We start from the raw sequence: 7,619 nt of genomic DNA on the forward strand, positions 1-7,619 counted from the left end.
ACATGGGCGAGGCGCACAAAACTGTACTGAGGAGGGAGGAGGAGACCCAGCTTTAGGTTCAGCTGAATACAGGGTCCATTTCTGCTAGGATCGTTCCTGAGCTCGTCCTTCCTTCCTTCCTTCCTTCCTTCCTTCCTTCCTTCCTTCCTTCCTTCCTTCCTTCCTTCCTGTTTCTCTGTGTAGCCCTGGCTGTCCTGAAACTTACTTTATATACCAGGCTGGCCTCGAACTTAGGGAAATTAATCTGCCTCTGCCTCCCAAGGTGTGATTAAAGGGATTGAAGGCAGAAACCATCACACCTGGCTCCTAAACTATGTTTTAAAAGATTGCCCTTTGCAGAATGGTCAGTGCTAAAACTATTCATATACAAAAAACAAAAACGGACACATCAAGATGTATTTGGACACATTTGTGCATACAAACACACACATGTGTTTGTAACAATGGTAATTAAATTAAAAGAAGCCATCAACTTGAGAGTGGGGGAACTAGGGAGGCTCAAGGGAGGAAAGAGGGGGGAAAGTGATGCAATTCTAGTTCTAGTTCCATGTTTATGTGAAAAAAATTAATTTTATTTTTAAGTGTGTGTGTGTGTGTGTGCGTGTGCATGCATGCAGAGGCCATAAAATCCCCTGGAGCTGGAGCTGCAGTGGCTATGCACTATTAAGACTTGGGGGCTGGGAATCTAGCTATCATCCTCAGCAAGAGCAATTTGCTCTCTCAACCTCTGAGTTCTCTCTCCGTCTCATTCCTGAACTTTTGTCATTGCTGGGGTCTGCCATCTACAATCATACTCGAGCACACCTGATCTCATCTGTCTTCTTGCTAGCTCCATTTTCATACACTGGCTTCCCTCATGGGTAGGGGACTTGGCCATGAAAGTTCCAGCTTTATGTCTCTATGGTCTGCGACCAGAGAGAGCAGGGCTCTTTACAAGTTCTGATGAGGACGATCCCACAGAGAGATTCTGGCCAGTGTTATGGAACTCTGTCCTCTGGACACAACATGGTCATCCAAGCAGCCGTGTGTGCACATAGGAGACCCTTCAAGACTGGGCTGGTGACATTGAGGGTTCTGAGAGTGGCACATGAGGTCTAACCCTTCACTAAAACTATATAAGAGGGAGATTCTTCTTCAGTGGTAGGGCTACGTACATATACACTGCACACCCCTGCAAGTCACCTCTCACCCACACTCCTCTCATCACTTCATTTCATTCCATCATTGTTTATGCCCCAGCAAGGCTTAAGTATGCATGGGCATACTTATGGCCGTTCTCCAGTTGTTCCTATCCTGAGCAGTCCCAGATGCTTGTGTTATTGTTATACCCAAGGTTCCACAGTCTTCCTTTATACTGTCTATCTAGCGTTCTTTGGGCCTTCCTCTTCCCTTATCCCGTGCACTCCTCCAAGCAGTCTATCTTCGGGTATCTGCTGTCATTTATTCTCATAACATGGCCGAAGTATCTCAAGCTATAGTTTACTTCCTTCTGTAGATGATGTTTTTTGTTTGTTTGTTTGTTTGTTTTGTTTTGTTTTTTGATTTTTCAAGACAGGGTTTCTCCATAGTTTTTGGAGCCTGACCAGGTTGGCCTCGAACTCACAGGGATCCGCCTGCCTCTGCCTCTCGAGTGCTGGAATTAAAGGCGTGCGCCACCACTGCCCGGCTTTTGATGATGTTTCTTAATGTCATCTCTGCACAGCCTATATCTTCACGTGATGCCTAGAATCCTCCTGAGACATGCCATCTCAAACACGTTCAGCCGCTGTTCAGAGGAGCATCTCATTGTCCAGGTTTGGGAGGTGTAATGAAGGCAGCTCGAGACAAGTGTCTCATGTACTTGTAATTGTGTTGTTGTTATGTCTCTTGCTGACTAGACCTTTCTTAGTTCCTGGAATGCAGTCCTCGTCATCCCTATCTGTCTCTCAATTTCTGAAATCGTTCCCTCCTTTGAACTGTGGTTTCCTCCCAGATAGACAAAGTTGACTGCTTGAGGTTCTGATTTTTTATCCAGTGTTAAAATCCTGTGCGTCCTTCCCATACTCTTCCCAAGTGTTGTATCTCAGTCTTCTTGATGTTCACTTTCTTCTAAGGTTTTCACTGACTTCCACCACTCTATTTACCATGGCCTGCAGCTCGTTCAGACTTTCAGCAAGTAGTACTTCTCTTCTCTCACGCTCCCATTAACTAACCCTGATCAAACTCGTTGGCTCAGTGTGCTAGACTTGGGTGGCATTGCTGTGGGTACTGTATCTGGGTTAATGGATGTCAAACCATGGCTCCGCAGGAAAACTAAGGCCACTCTGCTTTCCTATGTCCATTCCTGGCTGGATTGGCATGCTCTGGGAACTGATGTCCTACTTGTACTACCCTACGCTGGTGCCAGAATGCAGGTATCACAGAAGCAGATGAAGTACGCTTCTGTTAGAGGTCGGGGATGTGAATAATAATACACAGAATGATATTAAACTTTACTGGGGAGTAAATACATAAATCAGCAAAAATAAATCAGTGATCAAGTCAGTGGTTTATAAAATTCTGTTTTGATGATATCAGTGGTCTTTTCCTAATGAGAACAGTCTGCTTGTGTTTTTCTTGTTTTCTTTTGGAGTGGGACCCTGCCTGGCAATGCCGTTTGATAACATAAACAAACCCGATCCAGTTATTTTCCAGAAAATTGCTGTGGTTTTACAGCTTAATGCATGTCCATGACGTGAACAATTATCTTATTTCCTTGATGGTAACCTTTAAAAGGGTCACATTAAACCATGGTTTAGGACACACAGAATTTAGGTCACCTCTCTTGTCTGCTCCATAGTACATAGGGGCTCTTTCATTATGTGACCACAGTGCCTATAATTACTGGTATTGATATCTGCTGACATTAAGATATGGGCACGTAGCTTCACTGGCACAGTGTTTGCCCAGCACACTTTCAATTCCCAGTGCAGGACTGACTCCATCTAAAATGAGATAACTGTCAGGAAATTCACGGGTGACACTTTCAAAGGGAGAATTCTGATATCCCAGGATCTGTCCTGACTTCTGTAATTTTGTGGGATAGGATCAGAAAGGACCCAAGACCAAGCAGAGGTAGGGCGGGAACTCAGTTCCCTGAAGTGGTGGTAGGAGGCGAAGAAAAGGGCTAATGTGTCCAAAACTGCGGAGGAAGTGATTTGAAAGAAGGACACAATCGACCTGAGGTTCCCGAGAAGGGCAGGAGGGCTGCTCCAGAGCTGGGAGACAATGAGCTGAGACAGTACTGGGCCAAGAGTTTCAGACCAGACACAGTGAGGATAAAGTGCCAAGATTGATTGTACTACTGAGGTAAGCAAGCATAGGGGATAATTACTAAACTGTTCCCTATAGCAGCCTGGGACTCTACTGGGTTATAAGTGCACTCCCCCTTCTAAAAATAATGTGCTTGTCAGTCTGAGCCCCTTACTTGTGTTCCCTACTCTCTTTCTCTCTCTCTCTCTCTCTCTCTCTCTCTCTCTCTCTCTCACACACACACACACACACACACATACACGCATACACATGCACACACACATGCATGTACGCATGCACGAACTCAGTAGGGCAAACTGTGTTCTCAAAGTGAACTTTTAGGGAGAATCTTTTATTTATAATCTTATGCCTATGTATAATTTGGCATACATATAGTTAAAGTCAGATACATTATAGGAAGGGACACCCAGTAAAGAAATTATTATATAACTCAATTAGAAGAGAATACTTCAGACCACACCCTTGGTTACAGCCCTCTCATTCACCCTGCTTCCACCGTGTTGTGGAAACACTGGCAGGCACCACCGTGCCCAAGCCTAATTACCTTTGTGAAAGGAATACTTGATAACGGCTGACACTGAATACAGGCACAAGGAAGGAGGAAGTTCTCCAAATTCTAAAACTTGTCTCAATTTCTTAGAGACAGAGGCACTCACAGCCGGTTGGTAATCTGACTCCTGATTGCCTCTGGCTCATGCCACTGGTCTGCTCACGCTGTTTGCCTTGTAGAGGGTTGCCAGAATAAACAGCCTGAGCAGAGGTGCCACCGAGAGCTCCTCAGGGGCACAGAGAAGACTGAAGGAGAGAAGCTGCCACCCAAACTCCCAAAGGGCAGCAGGTGAACAAGGGTACGATTTGTGCCAAATGCCAGGGAAGGGAGCGCCAAGTTAATCCCATACTCTGGAGTTCTCCAGAGCAAAAGAACCAAGAGTGTTATATAAATATGCATGTATATACAGATATACTCTTGTGCATATGTAATGTATATTACTCTCATCCTGTATATCATGTATGATTGAGTGTGTGTGTGTGTGTGTGTGTGTGTGTGTGTGTGTGTGTGAAGAAGTTAACCCTATGCTATCTACAAGCTGGAGAACCTGGAAGCCTGTGGTATAATTCAGTACAAGACCAGAAGCAGGAGAACCAACTAACTCATAGTCCAACAGCCTAAGAAGGAAGGGTGGAGAGAAGGGGAGGTTAATGTGGGTCCTGTAGTCCAAAGTCCTGAGAAGCAGGAGAAGATAAACATCCCAACTTAGGAAGACAGGTCGCTTATTTTCCACCTTTCTCTCTGGGCATCCAGTGTACTGCCCATCCACGTTGGTGGTGCAAATCTTTTTGACTTAGTCTACTGGTTAAGATGCTAAGCTTCTTCAGAGATCCCAGCCACATCTCAAAATTATATTTTATTTGCTCCCCAGAAATACCAGAGTCCATTCACTTGGTGGAATCATCATGGTGGAAGACACTTGGGCTAAAGGCTTCAAGGATGGGGGACACATACAGAAAACACTGCTGGCCACTCTCCTAATGGCTCCAGGGCAGCTCACCTCTCCTTCCCATGGAAGCTGACATCACTGTGAATGCAGATCCCAGACCCTCATCAGCACAATCATAGCCAAATTAAACATGTCTGGAAAGGATGCTTCATAGAAATGTCCCTCCTACAGTATCACAAGAAATACAGGTGGGGTGTTCTCAACAGTTGGCAGAGTTGAGTCACTGGCACAACATGTTTTAAATACTTCTTTATTTTTTTCTCTGAAATATTTTCAAAAAAATTTATTACACCTTCATTTATTGTGTGTGTGGGTATGTGCATGCTGTAATATGCATGTGGAGGTCATAAAACAACTTGTGGGAGCTGGGCAGTGGTGGCACACGCCCTTAATCCCAGCACTCGAGAGGCAGAGGCAGGTGGATATTTGTGAGTTTGAGGCCAGCCTGGTCTACAAAGCGAGTTTCAGGACAGGCTCCAAAGCTACAGAGAAACCCTGTCTCAGAAAGCAAAGCAAAGCAAAGCAACAACAGCAACAAAACAACTTGTAGGAGGAGGTTCTCTCCTTCCACCATGAGGACTGAACTCAGGTCATCAGGCGTGGGAGCTGACACCTTTACCAGGGAGCTATCATACCGATCCATTAATACTGTATTTTTATTTATTTCATTTAAAATGGAATATGAAAGTAATTCTTTATTAGGATGTTCAAGATTAACACATTATCACTCTCTTCATGTGATACAGAATACATTTGACCCACGTCGTGGAAGGAAAAGGATAAGGGTGCCCACAGTGGAGGTCAAACAGCTCCACAAGACATCCGAATTCACCAAGGAGAGGATGGATGTTCCTGGTAGCATTGTCTTTGCTCCAGTTCCTGTCAAACAGCCACGATTTCCCTGGAGACCTTTATTTCAGCACAAATCGACTTTGTCCTTGCCACTCTTCAAGATCCAGGCAATCCAAGTCACCCAGGCTGCCTCTGAGTCCACAGAACATCCTTTGAATTGCCCTTGCCCCATAGCCTCAAGCACAGCTGCAAGTGGGGCGAGAATATAAGGTTACACACATCCAAAGCACACAGAGCATTAATAAATGCCACTTGGACATAGACCTAACATTATCAAACTTCTTCAAATGCTGGTGGGTAGGAAGGACAGATACCCGAAGAGTGCTCCTTATTCATGGTAACATTTATGGAGATCTTGTATGCAAAGGCATGAGGAAGTGCTACCATCATCCTACCCTGCGAGAATTTACAGACAAAAGTAGACATTATCCCTGACTCTTCCTGCATTAAGATGGTGACATTCTAGCTCTCACTTGTCTTAGGTTTCATTTCGTTTTTTTTTTAAAGGAATATTAAAAATGATAAAAGAGAGAAACTGAAAGAAAATGAAACTGAAACTGGAGTAAAACCATCCTGTAAGGCAAATTTAAAAAAAAATACAAAAACTAGATGTAGTATAACATTTACAATAGAAACTGGCTAAAAAGCCTGCATGTTAGTGGACAATAGGATGCACAAGTAGGGTGGGAGCAGACAGAAAGGGCAGAGCCACAGATCTACACCAAGAACCCTTCAGTAGACTGTTAGATGGACCGGATCTGCTGCTTTAGCTGAGAGCCTTCTTTGATGGTAACAGAACAGACGATGGCAGGCCTGGAGACTTCACAGGCCCATCCTAGACTCTTGGAGCGCACAAATACGTGGGGGGCATTCTTGTACAACAGTGGGAGGTGCAGAATGATCTCTAAGGGCTTAGTATCTGCTGCCATCACAGTGACCTCAGAGATGCTCCTGTTGAGGGTTTTGGTGACTTCATTGGTTTCTTTCTAAAGCTGCTTGTAGTTCCATGACTGCTGAGCCAACTCCAGCAGCTTCTTGATGAGGTGAGCCTCTGCCAAAGGAGAGTCTGTAGTTGGCACTTTCTTTGGGTCACCAACCAGTTCCATATAAAGATGAGGAGACTTATTATTAATGATGAATGCTCAGCCTTAGTTTAGGCTTGTCCACGAGCTCTTTTAACTTAATTTAACCTGTTCCTAATCCTCTACATTTTGTGTTGGTGCTTTTTACCTGTGTTTTTTTCTGTATGTCCTACTTTCCTGCTTCCCCCCGTCTGACTGGCTGGCCCCTGTCATCTCCCTGTCATCTCCTTTTCTTTCTTCCTAGAGCCTAAGTTCCTTCTCCTACTTACACTCCCTGACTGGAAGTCCTGCCTGTACCTCCTCCCTTGCTATTGGTCACTCAGCTTTTTATTAGACCAATCAGGTGCCTTAGGAAGGAAAGGTAAAACAGCAACATATCTTTACATAGTTAAGTAATTATTCCACAACATAAACAAAGGCAACACATCTGTAAAATTAAACAAAGGCAACACATCTTTACATAGTTAAACAAATGCAGTATGTCTTTACATAATTAAACAAATGCAGCACATCTTTACATAGTTAAACAACTATTCCACAACAATAGTTCTTCAGATTCACATCTGCTTCTGTCATGGCTGCAGTGCACTGACCTCGCAGCAATCCCAATATTTTATTTTAAAATTATTTTTAGTGTATAAAACAGTATGCTTCATTATGACATTTTCATACACATGTATCACTGTACTTTGTTCATATTTGCTTCCCCCACTGCTATTCCTTGTCCCACCTCTCCCCATTTCTTTTTGGAAAGTGTATTGTGTGGCTTGCCTGGAGACCTAGCAGGAGGAACCCTACTACTCCCTACTCTAGGTCCCAGAGAAACTTTTTTTGACTACCAAGTGGCCCAGAAGCCTCTTTAGAGACCATGACCTTTCTCTAATGAACATTTACA

At 44.1% G+C, this 7,619-nt stretch overlaps 1 pseudogene; it reads right to left on the reverse strand.

The window, feature by feature from the left end:
* Nucleotides 1-6,358: 6,358 nt before the first annotated feature.
* On the reverse strand, nt 6,359-7,300 carry LOC125404539 (NHP2-like protein 1; annotated as a pseudogene).
* Nucleotides 7,301-7,619: the final 319 nt, after the last annotated feature.

The sequence above is a fragment of the Myodes glareolus genome, chromosome 6, assembly GCF_982192425.1.
Source record: "Myodes glareolus chromosome 6, mMyoGla1.1, whole genome shotgun sequence".
In the NCBI taxonomy this organism is placed as follows: Eukaryota; Metazoa; Chordata; class Mammalia; order Rodentia; family Cricetidae; genus Myodes; species Myodes glareolus.